Genomic DNA, 27,009 nt, shown 5'->3' on the forward strand with positions numbered 1-27,009 from the left:
GGTGGGGGCGGGGTTTGCCGCCGGCCGGCGGAGGCGATGGCGGCGCGAGCCGGCCTCGGGCCACAGGGGAGCTCACGTCGCCGGCTGCTGCCAGACGGGACCCGAGGTAACGCCTCAGCGCCTGGGGCCGAGAGAGGCCGGGTCTCGGGTGCCGGGTCCCAGCTGAGGGGCGGACGCCGGACCACGTTCGGGACCGAGCGCCACGGGCGAGCCGAGGGCCCCAGGCCCCGCCGGGGGGCTTCCCCCCTTCGCACCCGAACCCCACTTCCGCCGACAGAGGCGCGGCTCCCCTCCCCCTATAGCCTCTGACGGCGGCCCTCCGTGACGTGCGCTCTCTGGCGTCATCCTGGCGGCGCCGCTGTGACGTGCGCTCTGACGTCACCTGGCGGCGCCGCGGAGCCGGCGGGAGCGTGCGGGCGCGGCTGATCGATGAGTGTGACCGGCGGCCCGGGACGGGCGCTGTGGCGGCAGCCGCGCTGGGGCCTCGTCCGGAGGCGGTCGGGAATGGGACCCGGAGGAGGCCGAGGCCGCCACCCACTGCTGCGTCAGCCGCTGAGTACTAGGCGTTTTCGAGTCCGTGTTGGTGAAATTGGGGTTCTGAAAGCCCGGGGAGTTGTGAGAGTTCCCGCGGCCGACGAGGCAGGCGTGACCGGCCTGTGTTCCGTCGGGCTCCGTCGGGGGGTGGGGGGCTGGGCTCCGCGGTGCGCGGCTCGCGGCGCGTTCCCGCCTTCCCGCGCTGCGGTCCAGCGCTGTTACAGAAATAATCCACTTCCTCCTCCTCTTCCTCTTCCTCCTCCGGTGCACGCCCGACGGTGTGTGCGTTGTCGGTCGTGATAGCGTTGTAGGTTCGCTGTTAACTGTGGGCGCAATAAATGAGTCCAAACACAGAACCAGAATTCGCACGCCTTCTTGTTGTGTGAGAAGACTTCTTTCCTTAGCTCTCTCCTTCTTTCGTTAAAACACCCAACCAAGCACGGTAATTTTGTAAAAGACTTCAAGCAAACAGGTATTTTATTTTCGAAGTTAGAAACGAACTTGCAACATTTAGCAGGAGGAATTGACCCTACTGTGGCCTCAGTGATTCAATAAGGCAGATTATGGAAGTAAGCTATTTAGTCTAAATCTGCATTGTTTAAAATCTCATCAGCCTGTCAAAACTGCAAGGCATCCCGGGTGAACTGTGCCAAGTCCTGGTCCGTGCGCGCGTGTGGGCCTCACAGCACGGCCCGGGGTCAGCAGCACACAAAAGGGTGTATTTCTAGAGTGTATTACCAGTAAGGAAAAATAAAAACCTTTGGAGGAAATCTGATTTGGTGTGGGTGGTGGATGTTCCGAGGAAATCTACAAGACCGGCAAATGAAGTCATCAAGGCGAACCCGTCTGCCGAAAGACAAAGTGGCAATTCAATTTGAAAATTAGCACTAAAGGGGCGCCTGGGTGGCTCAGTCGGTTGAGCGTCCAACCGCGGCTCAGGTCATGATCTCGCGGTCGGTGAGTTCAAGCCCTGTGTCGGGCTCCGTGCTGACAGCTCGGAGCCTGGAGCTGCTTCGGATTCTGTGTCTCCCTCTCCCTCCGCCCCTCCCCCGCTATTGTTCTGTCTCTCCCAAAACTAAATACAACATTTAAAAAAAATTAAAAGAAAATTAGCACTAAAACATAAAAATGATTTTCACAAAAGTTTCCTGTCTATAAGATGTTCGTGTACAAAGTTATAGAAGAAAAATATCGTGTTGAGACCAATGTATTTTCTTCACAAATAGATACTTCTCATTAATTTCTGTGGCACTTAGGAGAAGACTGTTCAGGTTACTAACAGTATCTGTTCATTAAAGAGACACATTTCTTTAACTTGGATGCAGGTACTAGCCTCGAATATGACACTGAGCATTAATTTTACACTTAGGCGCCTGGGTGGCTCGGTCGGTTCAGTGTCCAGCTCATGATTTCATCCCACAGTTCATGAGTTCCAACCCCAGAATTGGGCTCTGTGCTGACAGCACGGAGCCTGCTTGACATTCTCCCTCTCCCTCTCCGCCCCTCCTCTGCTAGTGTGCTCTCGCGTGTGTGCTCTCTCTCTCTCTCTCTCTCTCAAAATAAACTTTAAAAAAATATGTTTTTACGCTTCTCCCAACTAACTTCAAAGCACGGTCATTTTGCTGATGAAGTCTTAGGAGGATAAACAGACTGATGCTAATTTGGAAATAGGGTAACATTTCTCATTTTCTATTTTGCAAGTTAAATAACCTGAGGCTACGAAAAAATGAAATGTGAAATTGAAAAAGCAAAAGTAGGGTTGGGAATACTTAAACTGTACCTACTGGTGGGAATTTGAGGCATTATTTAGAAAAGTATCTCCAAGTGGCTTTTTAAAAATGCATCTCTATGTTGGGTACAACAATCTCAGTCCCGTTGTCGTATTTTGTTAAACTGGTCACACACCCCTTAAAGTTAGATATTAGCAATGTTTAGCAAACCTTTCATTTGGGCTTATAGACTACAGCATTTAACCTTTTTCACGAAAGGGAACGCTTAAGTCAGAGGCACAAAGAAGCCATGTTGTCACAGGGAAACCTGGGACCCAAATGTTACTTCTTTATGGGAAAGGTGCAGTCAACCCAGCACAGTTGCCACCAGCAGTCATCCAGCTGTTTAGTATATAAAGACTAGAAAACAGGGACGTCTGGGTGGCTCAGTTAAGTGTCCAGCTCTTGGTATCGGCTCAGGTCGTGATCTCAGGGTTGGTGAGTTCAAGCCCCCGATTGGGTTCTGTGCTGACAGTGTGGAGCCTGCCTGGGATTTCCCCACCCTGCCCCCCCCCCGCCCCTCCTCCACTTGTGCTCGCTCTCTCTCTCAAAATAAACTTAAAAAATTAGAAACCAAGTAAAAAAACAAATTATCCCAAATCCCATCCCCAGAAGCAACACTTGAAATCCTTGCACTGTCCCATCCGTAAAAAAAAAAGTATACCGTAGTACTCTTCTGTTGCCTCTTAAAAAAGGAATTGCACCTCCTTGTCAATAAATAATAGATCTGCATTATTTGATGGATACACCATACTGTTTTTTTAAATAAAATTTTTAATGTTTACTTATTTTTGAGAGAGTACAAGCAGGGGAGGGGCAGACGAGACAGAGTCCAAAGCAGGCTCCAGGCTCTGAGCTCTCAGCACAGACCCTGATGTGGGACTCAAACTCACAAATCACAATATCATGACCTGAGCCAAAGACAGACGCTTAACCAACTGAGCCACCCAGGCGCCCTAACCATACTCTGTTTTTTAGTGTTCTTGAATTTAATCAATTCTGTATTGTGCTTTGTTTCCAATTTAACAATTACAGTGCTCCAATGAAGCAGTCGTCTTAAAACATGCGTGCGTGTGTAATGTACTATATACAGTTCCATGCTCTTAAGTCAGAAACTGGCCCAGACCTGTTCCCCATCTCTCTGAGCACAGTGCCTCGCACACAGTGGGTGTATTAGTCAAGAGGACTTAGGTCAGTTGTTCTCGACTATGGGCAGTTTTGCCCCCCAGGGGGCACTTAGCAACATCTGGAGACATTTTTGATTGTCATGACTAGAGGTCGGGTACTAGTGGCATCCTGTGGGTAGAGGCCAGGGAGCTGCTAAACATCTCAGAATGCAGAGGACAGCCCCCACAACAGAGGATAAACCGTGCAAAATGTCAGCAGCACTGCTGTAGAGAAATACAGTTTAAGATGATGTAGCAAATTACATTCCACCAGACTAAGACCTTGAAATTTTCTTGCACACAACTTGGTGGCTTGCTCAAACAGCTTTCTTCCAGATGGGCACCCAGGGCCTCTGTCATCATGTGGCTTTGCTGTCTGAGAGCCATTTCCTTTTAGCTATACACACCGGGAGAAAGCACGGAGAACATCACGCAGGAGGTTCTATGGCCAGGCCTGGAAAGAGCAGCATACTTCTGCATCCAACTACTTCCATTGGCCAAAACCTAGTCTTGTGACCCCAATCTAAACTGCAAGGGAGGCTGGGAAATGTTGTCTTCTATGCATCCAGGAAAAGGAAATGGGATTGTTGGCATCTTGCCAACTTCTACCATTTTTAGTTTTCAAAAAAAAAAAAACTACAAATTAAGATTAAGGAAGGTGATACAACATCAAATAGGGGCGGCTGGATGGCTCGGTTAAGTTTACGACTCTTGATTTTGGCTCAGGTCACGATCTCACAGGTTCATGAGTTCAAGCCCTGCGTTGGGCTCTGTGCTGATGGTGTGAAGCCTGCGTGGGATTCTCTCTCTCTCCCCACCCCTCCCAACTTGAGTGAGCGCTGTCTCTCTCTCTCGCTCTCTCTCTCTCTCTCAAAATAAACTTTAAAAAAAAGCAGAAATTGTTAGATATTTTTAAAAAAATATGTTTGCTCATAGCTACTCAATAGGTATTTGTTGAATAGGGTTCTTGACTATGGAAAGGATGAATAGCGTTCTTTTAAAAAAGCAATCAGGTATTTGTTGAAGGCCTGCGTGGACACGCTGGGTGTCTTGTGTCATCTTACGCCCACCCTCAGGTCTACGTTCCACCCTTCACCTCGTTCTCGGTCCCAGGACGCTGACTTGACTGGACCGTATAGTCTCCCTCGTCCTCTGCCCCTCCAGGTGATCTTGGTGAACAGGGAAACCCAACAGAGTTGAGGGGAGGGAAGGCAGAAGACTAGGCCGTTTATTTTCCAAGTTCCGCGTCAGGTTGACTTGAGCTCGCAAAGGAACCTGTCGGTACAGTTGTCTCCTTCCGGGTTCTGGCCACCTGGCCTTCTCCTCATCCCTTTGGGCCTAGGCTCTTTCATTATCCCATCTATCCTGCCTGCACCTTCGTGAGTAGTGCCTTTACAAACTAACTTTCCCAGATAGTCCTAATTTGGGTGTGCGCCTTGAGTTGCAACCCTGGCTGATACAACAGACAGGAAAACCTGATGGGGACGTTGCAAATTGTTTTCCTTCAAATAAGAGATTACATCTGCCCTAAAACACCTGAAGATAGTTGGGATACACGAGCCTGGCGCTAGTGGAATTAAGGGTAACTGCAGCAGAGATTTAGGGAAGAGGGGCTCATGTGCCAGGATACCTGGGGAAACCTCCTTGGATGGAGTGGATAAGAAAGAAGTGATTCTCGGAGGGGGAAATCACCGACAAGGCATGTGAGGTCAGAATGCTGGCATTTCTGGGTACAAAGTTGCACATTTTAGATAATAAGTTCTCAATTATTTGATACAAGGAAAAATGTGGAACAATACAAAACAAATAGGCTATGTTCGATATATGAAGAGCCTAGATCCCCACCCCCACCCACCCCCAACCAGAGCAGATTGTTGAATTCGAGGTATAGAATAATCCTGTAGCTGTGGTAATAGGACAAAACAGCTTACTAACTATTCAGAGTTAAGTACTCTGGGACAGGCTGGCTGTAGGATTAACTGTTGCTTCATTCATGGCCTTTGAAGTGTGTGGAAATAAAACTGTCCTGAATAGCGTTGACCATTGATGTGAAGCAGTGAACAGCATTAACCCACCAAGAAATTAGAACACCCCCATTCATAGCAGTTAAAATGAACGAGTTAAACATTCGCATTTGGAGGGAAGAAGTTGTGGCCTCTCAGCAGCCACTAGCACTTTGTGACAGCCACCTTGATCGTATTGTCTTGACTTCATTCCTGTCAGTGTTCACAGGTACCAGCAGCAGGAAGGACACACAGAAGCAAAAGCGCCCTGAAATTCAGAAGATCCCCCGCAAATTGGGGCCACGCGCCTGCCTGTAGGTGAGATCAAGTGTCTATCGAAGCCCTCCTCTTCGTCAGGATGATTTTGGGTGCTGGCTTTTGGGAATCTGTATTGGCTTACTTCCCCAGAGCGGGTCCCACAAGAGGGCCTCGACCGCAGTGCCCCATGCTCTTGGCAACTGCATGCAGTATGAGAATAATGGGAGGAGGGTCCAAAGCCTTCCAACGGGATACCTGCTGAGATATTTTTACAGCACTTCCAATGACACCTGAGCACCACGACCTTACTCTCCACGCTGTTGTTACCCAGAGACTTTCCTGAGGATACAAATGTATAACCAAAGCTCGTGTTGACTGGCATGACAGTCTAATGTTGTAGAGAGAGTTGTGTCCATCTCACGGTTCACCAACTGCGTAATAAAGACTCTGAGGACCTGGTCCTGCGCTCTGTCACACTGACAAAGATTGCCACAAGCTGGCTGTAACTTCCTGACTTGTTCCTTCTACTTAGACCTATTTTCATCTCCAAGATCCTGTGACTCTGTCTCACCTCTTGAATAGAATACTCTGAGCACGAGAAACCTGAGGCCCAGAGAACTGAGGCAACTGTCCCATGATCCCAGTTACTAGCAGAATTTGGGCTAAATCCGTCTTCTTGGACTTTAATTCATTCTTTTAAAAATTAAAAGCAACAAGGTTTAACTTCACATATAATCGAAGTAGAAGAAAGGTAACCTCTAAAAATACCATTTATGGGATGGAAAATTGAGCTTTGCATTGATTTAAAATAGTCCACTGATACACTTTTTGCAGCTAATATCTATTCCTCCTCTGGAGTCAGCTGAAGATGAAGAGATGGTTGTTACATCTAAGTCCAAAACTTCCTGATTTTAATGTCTTGTGTCAGTTTTAATTTTCTGATTTAATTAGTTTCCTAATTAGAAGGGGTTAAATTAATTAACCTCATTATTTACTATATATTTAATGATTTCTCCCCTATTGGGAGTTACTCAATTTTCAATAATTGGAAAGCTTATGACAAGAGGGAATATTGCCAAGTTTTACACTTACTGCTTGCTGATCAGCAGCAGGAACAGGACAGGCTGAAGGGGACTTCAGGTGACCTATCAGGTACATGCAAAGGCCGTTTCCCACTTGTTTTGAAACATGGTGCACGGAAAAACTTGGGTCGGGATTCCATAGTTGCTATCAACTCTGAGTGGCTATATCCTTCATTTCAAAGATATCCTAGAACATAGGATTTTATAAGAAATACCTCTAGTTCATGACAATAAAATAATCATGAAGTTTTGGATAACGCTAGATAATTACAATGAAACGGAGACTTTCGGAAATTGTCACCCATATAAATGAAACACTAATATTCAGATTTTCCTCAGACTTTGTTAATGGACAACCTCAATGGCATTTGGGAAGACATAGTAAAATCATAGTCTAATATCCACATGGCTTGTGGAAATCACACAGCCCTGTTCCTATGTATAGATATAAGCAATTTGTGGATAACAACGTTTTAAAGAAGTAATATACAACGAAGAACACAAACGAGGCCCTATCCATACAATGGCTGAATTTTTCTTTGCCCACTTTGGAAGTCCAGTCTAAGGCAGATTTGGGTAATCTGTCCTCTGCTGTGCAGAGACTAATGGAGACGGGAGGCAGCTGCTCATTTCTCCATGCCTCTTCATTGCCACTTGCACATAGCACCACCACTACCTGGGAGAAGCCCAGACCCACAAGAGGTGACGTGAGGAAAGGTTGGGTGGTGGTGCAGGTTTAAACGCACACCTAACATATTTAGTAGAACGAAGTGGTCTGATCATAGGAAATTTGCTTCAGTTGAGCCCTCAGGTGCGTTGCAGCGAGGACTTGCTCAGCAGTCCAGACACACCCATAGAACGACTGGGTTCTGTTCTAGAAGCAATGCCAACGTGAGTTGTGTAGAGTGACCGAGTTGACAGCGGGGAGATGCTATAGAGACTGGGATGATTAGGGAGAGCCTGGTAGAGGGCCCGAAGGGTAATAGGAAGAGGACGAAGACGTCCACCCTGCTGGGAGCGGCAGGCCTCAGCAGAGGCCTGGCCCAGAAGCAACATGGCGTTTGGCCCGGCAACTCCGGAAGTGAGGACGATGGTGTGGGCGGACCTCTGAAAGGCAGCAGCAAGCAGCAGATGGAAGACCTTCAGGGCACACTGTGTAGGAAGTAATAATTGCCCATATTTATCATCGATCAGAATCTATTATGAGGGCTAAATTTGAGACAGTAGAAGCTGGTCTTTAATTTGATCCCGTTTGGAAAATACTGGCCGTGCTCAGTGTAGACTCTGCGTCTACAGGACTCCGGAAGTGCCAGCTGCACAGCGCCCCCTGCTGTGGCCCCACACTCACCGTAGCTTCTTGTTGCCTGTGGAGCGAAGTTCAGTCCCGTTAGCCTGCCTTCCATGAGCTCCACGATCACCTGTTATTCTTTGACATACACCCCATCCTTATTCCCCAGAACTGAGCACCCCAGACTTATATCTGCTACTCCCCTTCATTCACGCTCTCTTCCCACCAAACTGGACTACTTTCTTCAATCACAGCCACAACTCTCACCTCCATGGCTTTCTACAGACTGTCCATCTCTCCATCTGGAATGCCCCCCTCCAATTACACACCTATGCAGAGCTTACCTCCTCCTCCCATGGCCAAGCTCAAGTGCCCGTTTCTTGAAACATCTCTCAAGCCTTGAGATAGAAATATTTGTCCCTTCTATTTATGATTACAAACAAATCATGTAAGTGAAGGCTCTTTGGCACGGATCAAGGATGACTAAGCTAATCAAATATGAGAGAGTTTACCTCAACCCGTTGTAATGGCTGGTGTGATGCATCTGTGAACCATTTTCAAGGCAAGGAATACAACAGGGTAGGGAACCTAAATGTGATAGCTTACCTCCATCCCTATATCTAGATATAAAATACCAAAAAGACTTTATTTTGAAATACTTCGTCATCTCACACCCTGTCCCCACGTAATCCTTCCACGACTAACTGAAACAAGTCTTATTGCCCTTAACGTGTATTTCCTCCGCTGTTTGATATGGTGCCCAATGAAGAGTGGACAGTGGACACATAAAGAGTAGATGGCTGTACTTTGAATCAATTGATATCATTGCTAATGGTTTTGAGGCACCATTAAAGACAGTCATCCTTGTGCAAATTTAAAACTTAACTCTTCTCTTGAAGTTGCTGTGTTACTGGCTGTTGGGTTTTATTTTACAGATAGGGAAATGCTCAGAAAGGTTAGGTCTTGAGTCAGCAAAGTCTTTTTTGTGAAAGGCGAGGTAGAAAATATTTCAGGCTTTATGATCCATAAAGTCTGTTTTGATTTCTTACCTTGGCTGCTGCAGTGTGAAAGCACCATGGACAGTGTGCTTACCAATGAGCAAGGCTGTGTTTCAACAGAACTTTATTTGCCAAAACAGGCAGTGGGCCAGGTTTAGCCTTTGGGTCTTGGTTTGCCGACTAGGGGTGTGGGGGCAGGGGGAGGGGCAGGGCTCCAGGGTTACAAACTTGAAAGTGGAAGAAACAAAGACTGACACCCAACAGGTGTGAACTAAGCCACCAGCCTCACAGCCCCGGTCTGCACGCTTTCTGCTTCACTCTGATAACTCTCTGCTCTCCCGGGGTCTGTCTGAATGCTTGACCATCAGGAAAACAGGGAGATTAGGGCTAATTAATTAGTCCAGACTTTGAAATCCAGAGAGAAAAGGGCCTCATATTAAGTGCAAATCATCATCCTAAGTAATATGTTTGTGGCACTTTCATTAAATTTTCTCTCAAATCTTGAAAAATATGTATCTCCTGGCTGCCAACATTTTCATCTTAGTATAATTATGAAGCCTCCCCAAATAATCATTTTTCGGTTTGTGATACTCAGTGGGGCACAATGCCAGCTGCTGAGACCTGACCGAGCTGTTTGAGACTTATTAGCACGGCACAGGTGAAAATGAGTAAAGTCTTAGTGAAATTTGTTCATAGTGTATTGAATATAAATGCCTATTGTCTAGTGGCGTGCGTGGAGAAAAAAAAGAGCACTAATCAAAAGAAGTTAAAATAATTCCGTGTCAAGATAAATATAGGGATTTAGAGACATTTTCCCAAGATATTAATAAAAACCATTTTGGTTACCAAATAGAAGCCAGACATTTCAACATGTGATAACTGTTTTTATGAACAACATGTTCACAAACAGAAAATGGTCACAAACTTAAGTATGTGGCTCCTTAAGTGAGTTAAATACCTTTTTTTTTTTTTTTTTTTTTTTTCCATTTCCTAACAGGAGCAAGTATTTTGGACCTGAAGCTTAGAGCAAATCTAGGGACTATGAATCTAAAAAAGTATCACTCTTTGTTTATGGACTTCCTATTCCTGGTCAGTTCTACAGACACATTTTCTAAGATACTAAAAACCCAATGACATCAAAGTTCTAATACTCTCCTCTGTTTCCTAGGCAGGGTTTACAAGTAACTCTGAACTCCGTTTAAATCAGTTCATCGTGGGGCGCCTGGGTGGCTCAGTTGGTTGGGCGGCCGACTTCGGCTCAGGTCATGATCTCGCGGTCCGTGAGTTCGAGCCCCGCGTCGGGCTCTGTGCTGACAGCTCAGAGCCTGGAGCCTGTTTCAGATTCTGTGTCTCCCTCTCTCTGACCCTCCCCCATTCATGCTCTGTCTCTCTCTGTCTCAAAAATAAATAAACGTTAAAAAAAAATTTTTTTTAAATAAAAAAATAAATAAATCAGTTCATCGTCTTTCCTTGAACACATGCTACCCCTTCAAAGACAGAGACCGTGGGAAGTGGCTTACCAGTTCGGAGCATGGAGGCTAGAGGATGAATCAGAAAGAGAATCGCAGGAAAGAAGCAGCTGATGTCCTTCAATTGGGTGGCGGTGACTTTCTGTTAGTCCGTTTGTAACAGAAGAATAGCAGAGAGTCACCTCCATGAACACAAAAGCAATTTACTTTCAGAATTCTTGGCCCAGGAACCCTCTTCCATTACTGAGTGATTTAATAGAGTTCTGGATAATTCTAACATGTTTCTAAGTGGGAGAATTTGCTTAACCTATTTGCCTATGTGTGGCAGCTCTAAGGAATTTCACCGAAGTACAGAACATGAGAGGAATATGCAGACGGTGTTGAGTCCCGCATTCCACTGCTATGGAAAATTTGCAGAGTATTGGGTGTGTGTTATAACATCATAAACACTGAATTGTAAGTGTTGTAATTTATGGATTTTCCTCCATTCACCTACATGTTCATTAGGATCAGAGAAAGCAGGTTCATTAGGATCAGAGAAAGCAGGTTCATTTATACCCTCTTTAGCATCGGAATTTACAGATTCATCAGAGATTAGCGCACCTGAAACTCAATCCGTCAGTGTTTGCCAGTTTGCCACAGCCTGTTCTGGGCAGCACCTTCTTGGAACCCATCCTGGGAACGGTTGCTAATTTCCTGAATCGGATATTTTCAGACATAAAATGATCGAATTTCAAGGCTTCTTGATGCTGAATGAAGATCCAAAAATGCAAGTAAAGTAGGCTTTACAGGGACTTGAGCGGGGCCATGTCAAGGTTTCCCTGCTCCATACACTAGTCTTCATTTTCTTCCTTGGTACCCTACCATCCTTTCTTCTGTCTTACTTGACTCAGTGTTATCCGTGATCTTCATTTCTTTGGTGCTCAGATGGGAGCCATTTGGGGAAGTTGGGGTTGGTAAGGTAAAACGTGCCAGAGGAAGGTTTAAATCCAGAAGAACATGACTTCTCTCACCTTGCATCTTGCAGTAATGGTTTCATTCGTAGTAATTACATATTTGTTCAGATGTCCACTCCTATCAACAAAAAAGAAAAAAGAAAGCCTGCTTATTCGTATTGCCGCTTAAGGTCCCTCGATGGGCCTCTATTACCTTGCATCAAGTTCCCAGACCTGTTTTTATTTTATTTTATTTTTTATTTTTTAAAATTTACATCCAAATTAGTTAGCATATAGTGCAACAATGATTTCAGTAGATTCCTTAATGCCCCTTCCCCATTGAGCCCATCTCCCCTCCCACAGCCCCTCCAGTAACACTCTGTTTGTTTTCCATACTTATGAGTCTCTTCTGTTTTGTCCCCCTCCCTGTTTTTATATTATTTTTGTTTCCCTTCCCTTATGTTCATCTGTTTTGTCTCGTAAAGTCCTCATATGAGTGAAGTCATATGAGTTTTGTCTTTCTCTGACTGACTAATTTCACTTAGCATAAGACCTTCCAGTTCCATCCACGTGGTTGCAAATGGCAAGATGTCATTCTTTTTGATTGCTGAGTGATACTCCATTGTGTATATATACCATATCTTCTTTATTCATTCATCCGTCAATGGGCTTTTGGGCTCTTTTCATACTTTGGCTATTGTCAATAGTGCTGCCATAAACATGGGGGTGCATGTGCCCCTTCGAAACAGCATCCCTGTATCCCTAGTAATGCAACTGCTGGGTCGTAGGGTAGTTCTATTTTTAGTTTTTTGAGGAACCTCCATACTGTTTTCTAGAGTGGCTGCACCAGCTTGCATTCCCACCCAGACCTGTTTTTCTCTTATTCCACCCAATAATAATTTGGGGGCATCTACTGCTGCCTTCCTGACTTGAGTATCCCTGTTCTTACAACTTACAGCTCCACATCTGTCTGGAGTGCAGGGGACTCTTTGTTCTCCCGTGCCCTGTGATTAGAGCCAGTGGAGAGCTATGACAACCTATGACTAGCCAGATGCTTGCTAAGGGCAAAAAAATTACACAATGGATAGGGGGAGAAGGAAGTTGTAAACTCCAGCCGTGACCACATGACCAGTTGTAGAAGCAACAGCCTCACCCAGACTGTTCAATCAACTCCACAGCTGTGTGAGGTTCAGTTGCTATGATGAATTCCTCATCCTATCTTGCGTTTGTTCCGCTTATCTGGTTAAACCTAGATTCAGGGTGTGTGATATACAAATTCATGTGCGTATACAACTTCCTGCCCTCTTTTCAGGTGAGAACAGAGAAACTTTCCTTCTGACTCTAAAGCTTTAGATCTTATCCCACCTGCATCCATCCTGAATGGTGTATCACTTATTCTTTCTCTCCCTTATATATTCAACCTCTCTTTATTGGGTCTTCCAAAAATCTTTTTTTTTTAATGCTTATTTATTTATTTGACAGGGAGGGGGGGAGTGCAAGGGGGGAGGGGCAGAGAGAGAGCGAGAGAGAATCCCAACACAGGGATTGAACCCACAAACTGAGACGACCTAGCTGAAATCAAGAGTTGGGTGTTTAACTGACTGAGCCACCCAGGTGCCCCCCCCAAAAGCTTTTAAATAAGCTCATGCTTTTATTTTTTTAAACTTTATTTATTTAGAGAGAGAGAATCCCAAGCAGGCCCCACACCATCAGCACAGAGCCTGATGCATGGCTCCAACTCACAAACCATGAGATTATAACCTGAGCTGAGATCAAGAGTCAGACACCTGACCAACTGAGCCACCCAGGCACCCTTAAACACCCTTTGTAAAGTCCAAACTCTCTGTTAGCCTGGGTCCCTGAGCGACCACAAGCAGCACCTCACAGCAGTGGATGTGGTGTGTGAGTTAGAAAAGATTGTGAACCATGGCAAGTTCAAATGCTGCTGCAGGAGAGTCTAGCTAAACTTGCAAGACCAGAGATACAAGCATGAACGTGGACAGGTATGAAGTTGGCTCTCGATAGGTGAGGAAAAGTAGTTGGGAGAGGGCCTGCTAGCCTACAAGTGGTACCCAAGCACCAGGATAAATAAAAGACAACCATTTCTTCCATACTTGTACCCTTCTCTCAAGGTTCAAAGTCAACAGAGGGAGCAATGAATTTGTCAAACCTGGGTTGACGCCTATCCTCCCTTTACACCATGATGCTGACAGAGAGGCTTTGAGTCTTTTGGTACCTCCAGAATAGGCAGGTGTCTCAATTTCTTGTTCCTCTATCAAGTGTCTACAGTGCTGGGTGACAATTACCCCTCCATCAGTGGGGTTTTGTCTTAGGGAAAGGAAAAGGATTCTTGTGGCAACAATATCAGCAAACAGATTAGTGTATCTTCTCTGCCTTTTTCTACTTATACGGCTAAGCAAAACACAATCGTAAATATTTCTGTCCCTTTTTATTTAAAAAAAGGTAACTTCACAACTAGTTTCCACTTAATATATCATGGCATGCCTCCAAGTTAATATGGATACTTCTAACCTAAAAAAAGTTATACAGTTCATATCACGGTTCTACCATAATTATTGAACCATAACCTGAATGCCCACTTACAGAGATAGCGCTATTTCTTTTGCCCCCCACAAACAACACAGCAATAAACAGCTTTGTCCTACAATTAAGAACTGGTGCTTTTATTTCTGAAAAATTGAGTACTGATTCTCAGAGAAGGATTGCTGGATCACAGAATATACACTTAATTTTAGTAGGTCCCCCTAAGTTATTTCCTCCCCAAAGTAACTTATATTTCCACCAGCAGTTTTCATTACTGTCAGCAGTGGATGGGATTGTTCATTTCCCTACACTCCCATCAACTTTAGATGTTATGCTATTCTTCACCCATCAGATTAGAAAAATGAAAAAGATTTAAGAAAGTAAACTATAGCATTTCTCTATCTGCAAGGGAGACTGGTCACCTCTTCATATCTCAGTTTGCTTTTAGCACAGCAGTTATGCTCGTTTTTTTTTTAATTTTTTTTTCAACGTTTATTTATTTTTGGGACAGAGAGAGACAGAGCATGAACGGGGGAGGGGCAGAGAGAGAGGGAGACACAGAATCGGAAACAGGCTCCAGGCTCTGAGCCATCAGCCCAGAGCCCGACGCGGGGCTCGAACTCACGGACCGCGAGATCGTGACCTGGCTGAAGTCGGACGCTTAACCGACTGCGCCACCCAGGCGCCCCAGGAAGAGTTTTTCAATAGAGGAGAGAGACTGGGCTCAACTCTGAACACCTCAAAGACAGCTGGGGATTTCTAGCCAAGAAGAAGACTGAGGGGTCAGGGTATGGAAACTACTAAGAGGAGGCATCAAGGATAGGGGACTTTTGCTAATGTGGCTGAAGACAGGCCAGGTGGGGAGGAGGACCTTGATCAGACGTCAAGGGTGGGTGGGGTGACCTAGCAGGATTCTTGCTAAGACCAGGCCGGGCAGACCCAAGATAGGACTAACCAAAAGGAGGGCTCCATGGATCCAGACAAAAGGTCCATAAAGCAGAGTCTCTGTCGCCTCCACATTGGAGAAAGGGCCGCCAGTCAGAGTTTATAACTGAATCAGTGGCCCGAGGACTGTCACTGCCATCCGAAAGTGAGATTGTTGTTGCAGAGTGGGACAGGTGGCTCCGAGGACGCCAAGACCAAGGGTAGGAGGGCCGGTCAGTGCAGCCCTGCTCTAAGCACAACCAAGGGTGGGGGGGGGGGGGTAGGTAGTCCATGAAGACTTTACAGCATTGTTAGTCCCTGTATGGTTAACCCATAAAACTGTTACCTGTAGCCTACCAGAATTATTGTACCCATATTGTACCCAATTATTGTCACCAAGACCCAAAACCTTTTAGTGACTCCTGCAAGTCTTCCTGGCCACAAGAGAACCAAGGTCAGCCATCAGATCTCACAGTCGGGCTAAAATGTCAGGAAGGGTTTTTCACAAACATCTTCATTAGCCAACGTGGGCTTCGGATAGATTTTTTTAAAAGGGCATTTACATATCTGGGAAAATGGCCATTCAAAGAGAAGTTTTGTGACCTAAGGAGGGAAAAAAAACAGAAAACAAGAATTTTTGCTTGTAACACCATGATGGGCCTCAAAAAACATGCTTCTTACAGAAAGATCTACTTATATTTTACCTGAAAAGGGCTCAGTAGTTATTCTTCGGAAGCTCTCGGCGTAGTAACTCCCCGGAGATTAACGTGAGTAGCTACAACTGGTCAGGTAGGTTCAGAGTCAGACAAACAGCCTCGGGGAGCCGCAGTGGGTGGTGGGACCCCGGCAGACTCAGGTTTGATTCATTGATTGGCTTAAAAACTCCTGCAGCACATAAAGCTTAATTGGGTGCAGAGAGAGCTGGGGCCCCAAGACAATGATGACGAAGGCAACTGCACCTGCTCAGAGTTCCAACACGACCGTGGATCTTGGTGCTTGAACAAGACATCTGATTATCTGCGGAGCACAGGCTATGGTTAGAAGCACATGCCTGCAGCCGTTGAATGCGCGGTTTCCTCTTTAGTTCTTGTAGACGATGCCGTTCGTTGATCTGCAGGATGGACGTCAAGCACGTGAACGCGAAAGGGTAATGCCCCCTGCCCTGTGAGAGTGGTACTGTTGTCCCCTGACAATACAGAGTCCACTTTGCCAGCACAACTTTGTGGATCTTAGCGGGTTAGAGCTTTGAGAGTTCTAGAACTGACAAGTGCTAGAGTATATAGCAAAAAAGCAAGATTTATAATACAGCGTCATCACTGAAAAGCAGGAAAAATCACATGAGAGAGCGCCAATGATTTTAAGCTTTCCCATTTCACTGTCATTGGCAACCCTACTTTGTCCTCTCCTTTCGCTGCTACACGGACCAGAAGGCTAAGTATGAGATTTCCCAGCCTCTTTTGTAGCAAGCATCGGCCACGTCCTACAATTCTTGCCAGCAAAACTGAAGTAGGAGGCTACCATGGAGGCGTTCTGGGGGAAAATCTGCGTTCCTGGTTCCCTGGTGTAGGTACGGAGTGCACAGGCAGAGCTGAGCAGAAAGTTGCCCTTCTTCTTTTTAATTAATTAATTTATTTTGAGAGAGAGAGAGAGAGAGAGAGAGAAAGAGAGCAAGTGGGGGAGGGACAGAGAGAGAGAGAGAGAAAATCCAAGCAGGTTCTGCACTGTCAGCACAGAGCCTGACTCGGGGCTTGAACTCACCAACCCTGAGATCATGACCTGAGCCCAAACCAAGTCAGACACTTAGCCGACTGAGCCGCCAGGCGCCCCTGCCCTTCTTTGTGAGCCTTTTCTTTCTTCTTGTACACGGGCGAGGTGCTTGGACGTGCAGCAGGCAGTGTGAACACACGAGGGGGCAAGCCCGCCTGCGGAGGACGGCGGGGTGCGAAGACGGAGCTGAGTCCTCGTTGGTATTGCCGTCACGACTCTAACCCAGGGCCACTCATGTGATGACCCCAGTTGAAACCACTGCTCATTGGGCATTCAGTTACCTGTAGCTGACCACCTTCTTGGTTCCCTACGATAATTTTAAAAAGGCTGAAGAACAGGGGCCCCTGGGTGGCTCAGTCGGTTGAGCGATCGACTTCAGCTCAGGTCATGATCTCACGGTCTGTGAGTTCAAGCCCCACGCCGGGCTCTGTGCTGACAGCTCAGAGCCTGGAGCCTGTTTCAGATTCTGTGTCCCCCTCTCTCTGCCCCTCCCCCACTCATGCTCTGTTTCTCTGTCTCAGAAATAAATAAACATTAAAATTTTTTTTTAAAGGCTGCAAAATAATACACAAAGCAGCACATGGTTGCCATAGGCATATGGCATTATGCTTTTAAAATTTTATTATAATGTACTGAAGCAGGGCAGGATTTAATATTGCTAAGAGGAGTGAAACGTGTGACATTTTTAAAGAAATATTTTTTTATTTTTAAATAATTTTAAATAAATGGTTTCATGACCATCATGAGCTCTCCATTCTGCTGAAGGCAGTTGTTGCTGGAGGACATAATTAATCTGAAAGAGACAATTAAAAATTTTTTTTTCAATGTTTATTTATTAGTGAAAGACAGAGCGAGACAGAGCATGAGCATGGGAGGGGCAGAATGAGGAGGAGACACAGAACCTGAAGCAGGCTCCAGGCTCTGAGCTGTCGGCACAGAGCCCGACGCGGGGCTCAAACCCACCAACTGCGAGTTCATGACCTGAGCCAAAGTCGGACGCCCAACCGACTGAGCCACCCAGGCGGCCCAAAGAGACAATTTTTTAAATTAAACTTTTTACTTATTTATTTTGAGGGAGACAGAGACAGCGCGAGTGGGGGAGGGGCAGAGGGAGAGGGAGAGAGAGAGAACCCCAAGCAGACTCCGTGCCGCCAGCACAGAGCCTGACTCAGGACTTGAACCCACAAAAACGAGAAATCGTGACCTGAGCCGAAATCGAGAGTTGGCTGCCTAACCGATTGAGCCGCCTGGGCACTACTAAAAGAGACCATTTTAAACTGAAAGATACTGAGCTGTTCCTACCGTCGAATTCTTTTTTATTAAGGCATAATATATCCACAAAGCATAAGATCAAGTAACATGCACAAGTCACACTTGTACAGCTGAAAGAATCTCACAAGGTGGGCACACCTGGGAAACGAGCAGGAATTAGAACACTAGCCCCTTCTCGTCACTGTCCCCCCAGACCACAGCTAACCACCCTGATTTCTGAGGCCCGAGAGTCATTTTCCTGTTAGTAGAACTGTGCACGTGGAAAGCCGTATTCAGTAGAATTGTGTCTGTCAGCCTTGGCTCAAAATTCTGTCTGTGAGATCCATCCCCGTTGTACGAAGTAGCACAATCTGCTCGTCCGGTGCTGGGTAGTATTCCATGGTGAACGTGCTAATTTACCCACGGAACTATCCGCAGTTAAGGTCCTATGGCCCAGGACTATGAAGTAGGGATGCTGGCTCAATAGGATGGTATGTGGACCGCTGTATCAGAGGATCAGAGCTCAGGTGAGTCCTTGGAGAGTGGTGCTGGCTGAGACCCTGCAGGCAGGAAGGACCGTCCATATTTGCAGATGAATAGGTGCCCTCGGCAGGTGGCTGGTTCCAAGGGAATCAGTGTGGGACACTATGTGAGGGACTGGTTGATCTCCTCAGGGGATGGTGCTGGTCTGGGGGCTCAGGATTGGCCTCTGCTATTGGCAGGTTGGATATCAGGCAGGGACAGTGACTAAATGGGGCTTGGTGGGAGGGAGTCTATACCGTTCTACCCATACGGAGTTGTCTTCCCTTCCGCCATGGCGTCCTCACGCAACTATTATCCTGCACTAGGCTGGCCCGTGACAGTCCCCAGCCAGTCCCCAGCTGGCCGGGCCATTCTGCCATCAGTATTTCGCTCTGTGGGGTTGCCCTCGGGAGCATGTGAAAAGTAATTTAAAAAGAGAGAGAGAGATGTTCCCATTTCGTGTGTTATTCCCTTTGGTTCATCCACGTGCCTGCTTCCACAGACCAACTTCGTCCCAATCTTCCACCTCCGAGGCCTTTAGACCCTGCTCGTGAGTCTTTGTATATTCTTACTTCGGGCCATTTCTCTTTCCACACAAAACGGATGGTTGGGTACGCCACCTAGAGCTCTGCCCACTGGGGGATGTACCGTCTCACGAGCCCACCCTGGAGTGGGGGCATGAGCAGCATAACGCCAAGGTGACCTGTCTGTGAGCCACTCTCGGCTCCTCTCATACCCCCTCCACTAGCCACGTGGCCGCGGTTTTGCGCTAAGGGGCAGGCGCTCACACGGGGCTGACAGATGACAGGGTGGTCTAGGGCACCTGCTTGTGGAGCTTCCTGGCGTTTCCATTTTTATGCGGCTTTGCTACCAAGCCCACCCAACCTCGCAGGTGCGTCTGCACGAATCAGACCACGACGGCGATACCTTGTCCTGTCGCCACTTGATGTCTCATGCTCGGATGCTCTGACTCCACTAAAGCCCTGGCACACCACAAGCTGCTTTTCCAATAACGCTTTCTGTGCAGATAGCACGACTTTGCATCAGAGCAGTTTATACTATGACTCTTTTACTGGTGTTCACTACACAATCTGCATGGAGTCTCCTCCCATCCCAGGTACGTCTCCTACCATAAAGTTTGCCAAGTCTCGAGGCCACGCAGAAGGGCTGCTTTCCCTGCCACCAGGAGTCTGGGACAGATCCCTTTCCTGCTGTTAGCCCCAAACAGAGCTGGCAGCCTCTTCGTGTCATTGGATGTAGGAATCAGAGCAGTATTCTCAAGCATAGAATAGGCTGCCTGTGGCATGCAAAATACCATGCAGTTAGTTTGCTTCCCTTTTAGTGGTGGGAAATCCCAGATGCATTAATCTTTCTTTTACGTTGGAAGGAATGTCCTGCCAAGTCCCGGACAACTGGACCCCTGACATCTTCACTGATATAGCAGTTGCCTGGATCTTCAAAGGGTTTACTTCCTGCCCTATGCGGCACACATCCTTTACCAAGGACTGACAAATTGCCATCCAATTCTATTAACATTCTGCATTAACACAGTGGACCAAGGTGATATTCTGATGAATACTGACGACAGCCATTCTCAATTTGGGTCCCAGGGCCTCCTTTACATTCTTCAGAATTCTCGAGTATCCCGGAGAGATTTTGTTTATGTGAGTTTTATCTATATATGTTTCCTGGAATATAGTTTTAAATGGACAAATTTCAAACACATCTGTGTATTAATCTGTTAAAAATAAAGTAATAAAGCCATGACATGTTTACAAAAATGGCATAGCTTTAGGAAAAAATGACTCTATTTTCCAACAAAAATTTTGAGTGGCATTGTTTAACATTCTTGCAAATCTTTTCAAGACACCTGGAACCTTGTATTTGTTCCTGCACACCATCTGTTGTGGTACATTATTTTGGCTTAAGTTTACAAAGAAAATCCAGCCTCATAGAAATAGATAGCTGGAAAGTGGAGGGTGTTTTAATAGTCTTTTCAGATCATTACGGATATGTTTTTGTGATGGTATATTGAAACTCAGTAAGTGGTAGTTTCTTAAAGGTTTGTTGTAATACGGAATCTGAAGTCCTATGGTGCCCTTTTTGGACTCTGTTAGCTTAAAGCCCATTGGTCTATTTTGCCATTTGAAATGGGTCTTTTATTCCTCTCTGATTGTGCACCATCGCGCACTGGTCATCGGCTCACTGAGTTCTCCAGATACTCCAGATGTCAACACCTTTCGTTATATAATGTCAAAGACTCACATTTGTTAATCTCACCACCAATCTCATCAGAAAGGTCGTTAAGTATTGGGAAGCTGTCAAGTTCACGGTGGTGGTTATGAGTTTTCCAAAATTCTAATTTTCGCTCAAAAGCTCACATTTCATTATAGGCAACAAATGCTGTCGTTGTTTTGCCTGAAGTGAAGGCTCACTTCATTCATCTTGAGAAAATATCTACCAAATACCCAAGACTCAGTAATGATAGTTTATTACCTGTCAGTAGTTCCTTCAAGTAAAAATGGTGTTTCCTTAAAAAAAAAAAAAAAAAAAAAAAAGCGCTTTTCGTTCAAATCAAATGATCACATGCGTGCTTTTCCTTCAGACAACCATCTTCTTTCAGCGTATCCTAGAAATGCCATATGTGTACCTTCCGACTTGTAACATTGACTTTTAAAAAGATGTGTACTGGGCCGCCTGGGTGGCTCAGTTGGTTAAGCGGCCGACTTTGGCTCAGGTTGTGATCTCGCGGTCTGTGAGTTCGAGCCCCGCGTCGGGCTCTGGGCTGATGGCTCAGAGCCTGGAGCCTGTTTCGGATTCTGTGTCTCCCTCTCTCTCTGACCCTCCCCCATTCATGCTCTGTCTCTCTCTGTCTCAAGAATAAATAAACGTAAAAAAAAAATTTTTTTTTTAAATTAAAAAAATAAATAAATAAATAATAAATAAATAAAAAGATGTGTACTCAGGGGCGTCTGGGTGGTTCCATCGGTTAAGCATAGACCTTCAGTTCAGGTCATGATCTCACGGTCCGTGGGTTCAAGCCCTGCGTGAGGCTCATCAGGTTCTGCGCTGACAGCTTGGAGCCTGGAGCCTGCTTTGAAGTCTGTGCCTCCCTCTGTCTCTTACCCTCCCCCGCTAGCACTCGGATCCTCTCTCTCAAAAATGAATAAAAATGTTTAAAAATTTTTTTAAAAGATGTGTACTCAAAGGTCTGGATTTGATATAATTAATAATATATAGTTTAATCTATTGATATAATAAATTCCTTATAGTATAAACATGCTATATAGTATTATATACAGTATTACTTATACGTATAATTTATTACTTATAGTAATATAATTTAATATAATTGATGCTTCCTTAGGGCATTCTTCAGTGAAGCTGGCAATTTTTCCTTTAGTTTTCCTCCTGCGAGTGCATGGCGGCGAGGACTCTCATCCCACTGCTCTGATGTGCGCTCCAGTCCCCGCTCTCAGGTTTGCACACCACTGCCTCCGCACCCTCGGTGAAAACGTCAACCCAGTGACAAAAGCAAGCCGGGTCTTAGTGTTATTGTGAAAATAGCTTTGACCTCCTAGACCTGCTGGAAGGGCCCGAGGGGCGTCTCAGGGTTTGCGGACCCACACTTTGAAAACCATTCACCTAAAGGATCCAGGATCGTTCAGTCCATTTTATGACCACGAGAGGGAAAGTTAACATAGCCCCGGAACAAGAGCATAAATGTTTGCCGTTGGCTGTTCCAAGTGCCTGATCGAACTGCTTTGATTCTCCTGTCTGATGGGAGTGGAAAACAGCTCAGTGACCAGGCCAGTGGCTGGCTGCATACCGGGTAGTGAAAGCTGTGTTAATCCACTCCAGCCGGCGTGCCAATTCAGCTGCACCTGCACGGGCCGTGCAACTGTGCTACTAATGCTTGATTAAGTTTGTGGTAGATCCCTGTCATCTGCCGGGATCCAGCTGATGTTATAGGGATTAAGTAGTGACTTCCATGTGGATAAGACAGGGAGGTGATAATCTCTGCCATTTCCCTTCAGCTGTGTTGTTGTTATTTGCTGTCTTGGCTGCCGGTTGTGGGAGGAGATTTGGAGTCTCCCTCTTGGCCTTCCCTATCATAATAGCTTTTACCCCACAGGTCAACAGACCGATGTGGGGCTCTGCCAACTACCGCAAATGCAGTCTAATCTTCTGGGAAGTGGAGAAATAACCCCTGGGGAAGGTCCACTGACCCAGTGCATCTACTCTGACCTGGAACTTGGCCTCCATTTGTTGGCTGGCCTCCAATCGCTCCTGCTCCAATGAGGAGACCATAGTAGCTCTTTGGATTCCTAAATATCAGTGTCAATTCAGACTGTGTCCAACAGTCCTCGGAAGGTCTGGATGCTTCCTTTCCTCCATGCACAGTTACCTGTGATTATAGCTGTCAGTTCTTTGGGAGAAGGACTGAGGATATTTCTGAGTACACGTAGTACTGTGTTGTAGGGTCACTCGTCACAGGCACCTGGCTTCTCTTCTCCTTCAGTCCATGGGTTCTGGGCCTGAGAAGTGGTTCAGGTGTGACGACTGGGCAGAAGACTGTGTCTCTTTTACTAGGCTAACTATCATCGGCCTCCTCATCACCCATGCTTGGTTTATTTTAAGCACATGCCTTATGCAGTGCTCTGGTCAGCTGCCCATCTATCTAGACTCGAGGTTCATGGTGTTCTTTTCACCATCTCCATAGCTCACTGCAAATTGGCCCCTCCCACCTGCCCCTATGACTTTGTTGTTTGTCGCAGTAATTATGGGAGGAGCACCATATTATCCAAGAGGTGCAACTTCCACAACCACGTCCTGATATTATTTTATAGGATTTCAGTAACAATTTAGCACCTACTTATTCCTGACTTCACCTTCTTTGGAATAACTAGGCTTCAAAAAAAGTACAGCGTCACTGCTCTGAGGTCAGAAGTTAACTTCATTTTTATATTAGCATGTGTCCACTCAGATAGCCTTAATTGTGCCTACATCAAACACAAACACCAGTAGTTTACTTGGGAGATCATTTTTTTTTCTGATTTTGTTTTTTTTTTTTTCAGCAAATATTTATGGAGCCTAAGACATTTTAGGCTCTTTGTTGGGTGTGATAGGAAAACAACAATAAAGAAAAGCTGTCTGACTTGAGATATTCATTATTCAGCCTAATGAATTGCCTATGACTAGGATAGTCAACCAGTTCATGTAGTTCATCCAGAAAGACATGGAAGGACAGGCCAGTGGTTTGTCGTCAAGATGAAAGGGTTGAGCAATGGTTTATTGCCCTGGAGCTCCTCTGAATGATAACCTGTCACCCTTGATACATGTTCTCCCGGACAAAGTCTGTGTGTATTGCCCTATGAGGATGCACCCAGAGAATAACCCATTGTTAGTGGTCTCCAAACTAGGTACATGCCCCCAGGTGTGTGTAAGGCAATCAGTGGGGGGTTGGGCTGAAAATAATGTCTATCTGTGCCCTTTTATCCTTTGAAAAAGGAAACAAATACACTCTATCATATATAATCTGGATTTTGACTAGCAGGTTTATTCTTTTGGTTGCATGATATGTATGGAGCTTGAGACATCCTGAATGAAAAGTAAGATCTCCACCGGCTGATGGCACCTTGTTCTTTAGCTTTAAGTCTATTGTGACCTGTGATTGTTTTCTACTGTTAAGTAGATTAGATGAACAAAACAATAGATTTTTTTTTCTATATAAATAGGGGCAAGCAGTTGTTTTAAATGTGTGGGGACTACTGTCTTTTCAGTTATAGGCTAGATGCATACTTATCATCCCATCCACAATACATTGCCATTTTCTTCCTAACCAAACAGCAAGCCTAGATTTTTCTGGCCATTGTTAAGCATATGGGGAAGGTCTTCCATGGCCTTCAGGCCATTCAGACTGGCTCCTCTGGTTATTTTTATTTTCTCTCACCTTTGGAAAAAATGGTTGGGAATAACGTTGAGTTCTGTACATTGCTTTGGTTTTTCCCTTACCATTAAATAATCTCTTAAGGCTGCTATGGATGGAATTGTGCCCCCCATTCATATGCTGAAACCCTAAACCCCAATGTGGCAGTATCTGGAGACAGTCTTCAGAAGGTTAAATGAGTTCATGAGGGTGGGGCCCTTATCCAACGGGACTGTGGGCTTAGAAGAGAAAGATTGATCTCTCTCTCTCTCTCTTTCTCTCTCTCTCTCTTTCAACTTTCCACAAGCCATGAAAAGACCCCTCATCAGAACCTGCCCATGCTGAGACTCTGATGTCAGACTGCCAGACTCCAGAACTGTGAGGTCAATGTCTGTTGTTTAAGCCACAGTCTGTGGTATTTTGTTTTAGCAGCCCAAGGCAATGAAGACAAGGGCTTAGCTTACAATTGTTGTGAAATCCTAATTATTTGTGTAGTAAAACATACCAATTAAGAGCATAGACTTGGGGGGCACCTGGGTGGCTCAGTCAGTTAAGCATCTGGCTTCAGCTCAGGTCACGATCTCACGGTACGTGAGTTTGAGCCCCTGTCTGGCTCTGTACTGACAGCTCAGAGCCTGGAACCTGCTTCCGGTTCTGTGTCTCCCTCTCTCTCTGCCCTTCCCCTACTCATGCTCTCTCTCTCTCTCTCTCTCATAAATAAACATTTAAATAAATCTTGTGGTTTTGGGAAAGTTCCTTCATCTCCAGGATTCCATTTCCTCAATTATAAAATAGGGATAAGGATTCCTTAATTTTCTTTTTGTGGTAGGACCACACAGGGATATGCATTTGACACCTGGTTTGCCATATAGATTTTATGTAATAATGATGATGCCTTAATGGTTTATTGATCTCATGAAATTGTGATGGTTTGGTGGATAGGAAAAATCTTATCCCTCCCATCCTTGCAAGTAGGGTGGAATAAGGTTATGTTCTGCATTTTGATTTTTTCTCACTTTAGACTTGTAATTAATAATCTTAGTTTGGAGGCTCATGGGAGGCTCAGTTGGTTAAGCATCTGACTCTTGACATCAGCTCAGATTTCGGAGATTGAGCCTTGCACCAGTCTCTGCACTGATGGTGCGGAGCCTGCTTGCGATCCTGTCCCCCACTTGCTTTCTCTCTCTCTCTCTCTCTCTCTCTCTCTGAAAAAAAAGAGAATCTTAGTTTATACTTGAATCAACTAGATGCATACCTTCCCATTATAAAAAAATATATAAAACAAGCATCTTTCTATATGCCAATGATATGGCTTAATCACAAGTTGTAAGTAACTTTAGTAGACAACAGAACTTGTGTCCAGTTATTCCTAGGATGAGCACAAAGTACATTTTATAAAGACGTGTTTTAGTAGATGTCCCTTAATTTGTCATTGTGTTTATAACCCCCCCGCCATGGTATATCATCTTGGTTGTATCTTTTGTACGTATCTTTTGTTGGATGGTGTATTCATTGGCTAGAGCTGCTGTAACAAAATACCACCACTAAGTGGCTTAAACAACAGCAACTTACTTTTTTCTGTCACAGTTCTGAAGGCCAGAATTCCAAGATCAAGGTGTCATCAAGTTTGGCTTCTCCTGAGGCCTCTCTCTTTGGCTCACAGATGGTCACCCTTTTGCTGTGTTCCCACACGGTTTCCTTCTGTGTGTGCACATTTCTGGGGTCCTTTTGTATGTCAGGCTTTCATCTTCCTATGAGGACACCAGCCCAACTCACCATAGGAGCCTCTGTTTAACTTCATCACTTTTTAAAAACCCTATTTCCAAATACAATCATGTTTTGAGGTACTGGAGGTGAGCACTTCAACACAAGAATTTTGAGGGAGAAGGGGACATAATTCAGCCCCCAGGAAGAAAACCAGGAAATTCCACTCCTCAAAACTGGCATTTCAGAGGTGCTTTATGGCAGAGTTGTAGACCTGTTTACATGTTTTTCGAGCTAAAATTATGACCATGCTCTAAGATAAAAAACTGAAATTTCTGATTTCTCTTTGTGTTTCTTTAAAAGATAAATCAGGATTTCTTTTAAAAAAAGGTTTTTCTGGAAATGCTCCATTGGACTTCTTCTTTTTGAGAGCATTTGACTTCATTCTTACCTATATGACACTCCAGTTTTTACCAAAAAACCCCAGTTACGCCCGGCTTGGTCTCCTATTTGAAGCGTCTCACTTAACAGACAGCTAGCTGTAGCACACAGTACCAGTGGGAAATATACTTGCATCCCATATGCCTTTTAAGATCTGTATCCGGAGATACCATCATCAAGGCCTGCTGCCCACTGGTTATGCAGCTCACCCATTATTCCAGGTCACGGGCCCCTGAAGTGGAATGCAGAATTGTTCAGAACACTTGTTTCAAAGACGAAGATTCATGGTCTACATCTCAGTCCCATTGGTTCTATGGCTCCAAGAAAGTCACGTGCTCTGCATGAGCACAAGTTTTCCCTTGACTAGACCCACACACAGAAGCACTTTACACAGGCAGCCACCATCCGGTGTGTTTAAGGAATAT

At 45.4% G+C, this 27,009-nt stretch overlaps 1 long non-coding RNA gene across 1 annotated transcript; it reads left to right on the forward strand.

Moving 5' to 3' along the window:
• Positions 1-25,059, forward strand: LOC123607158. Its single transcript, XR_006716675.1, has 3 exons — positions 1-106; positions 21,878-21,989; positions 24,747-25,059. It is a non-coding gene; the product is annotated as an uncharacterized LOC123607158 (long non-coding RNA).
• The last annotated feature ends 1,950 nt before the right edge of the window (positions 25,060-27,009 follow it).

This window comes from Leopardus geoffroyi, chromosome A2 (assembly GCF_018350155.1).
Source record: "Leopardus geoffroyi isolate Oge1 chromosome A2, O.geoffroyi_Oge1_pat1.0, whole genome shotgun sequence".
Classification (NCBI taxonomy): Eukaryota; Metazoa; Chordata; class Mammalia; order Carnivora; family Felidae; genus Leopardus; species Leopardus geoffroyi.